The sequence below is a fragment of the Morus notabilis genome, unplaced genomic scaffold (assembly GCF_000414095.1).
Source record: "Morus notabilis unplaced genomic scaffold, ASM41409v2 Scaffold757, whole genome shotgun sequence".
In the NCBI taxonomy this organism is placed as follows: Eukaryota; Viridiplantae; Streptophyta; class Magnoliopsida; order Rosales; family Moraceae; genus Morus; species Morus notabilis.
The window spans coordinates 141980-142951 of NW_010363107.1; positions in this window are offsets into that span (position 1 = coordinate 141980).

The window sequence follows — 972 nt, forward strand, 5'->3', positions numbered from 1 at the left end:
ATTATTTAATCATTCATTCACCATATATTCATGATAATAACATAATATAGAAAACTTAGAGTGCCATCTCTCTAAAATATCAATTCAAGCATAAAAGAGATATTTTTAGATCACAAATCTATGTACATAGCATAATTATGAACAAATAACCATGGCTCTGATACCAATTTTGTTAGAAATAATGGCATCGAGTGCGCAACGGAATTTAAAAATTTTAATCAACGTCAAAGCCAAACAAGAACATGTTCATGATGCTATATAACATAAATACTAAAAATATAAAACATACCTATTTGAGATTTCAGAGAACTGCACGTCTGACAGATCTAAGCGTTCCAAACAGCAACCGGAAGAGCCTCAACCAACTGGTCTTCTTTGCTATTCTCGTTTCCACAATCGGTGTGCGGGTGGGCACACGTCATTTAATCTCCTCTAGGTATTCTTGATATCCTTCCAATCACAAGAGAGCCAAAGAAAAAATTGTTCTTGAGAATTAAACATTTAGATCACAAATCTATGTTTATAGCATAATCATGAAAAAAATAACCTGGCTCTGATACCAATTGTTAGAAAATTAATGGCATCGAGTGCGCAACGGAATTTAAAAATTTTAATCAACGTTAGAGCCAAACAAGAACATGTTCATGATACTATATAACATAAATACTAAAGATCTAAAACATACCTTTTGAGATTTCAGGAAACTGCACGTCTGACAGATATAAGCGTTCCAAACAGCAACCGAAAGAGCCTCAACCAACTGGTCTTCTTTGCTATTCTCATTTCCACAATCAGTGTGCGGGTGGGCACACGTCGTTTAATCTCCTCTAGGTATTCTTAATCTCCTTCCAATCACAAGAGAGCCAAAGAAAAAATTATTCTTGAGAATTAAACAATTTTTCCTCTCAGGAATCTTTTATCAATAGCCTCCAAAAAGTCTCTCAAGTGATCTAATGAGTAATGTGACTTAAT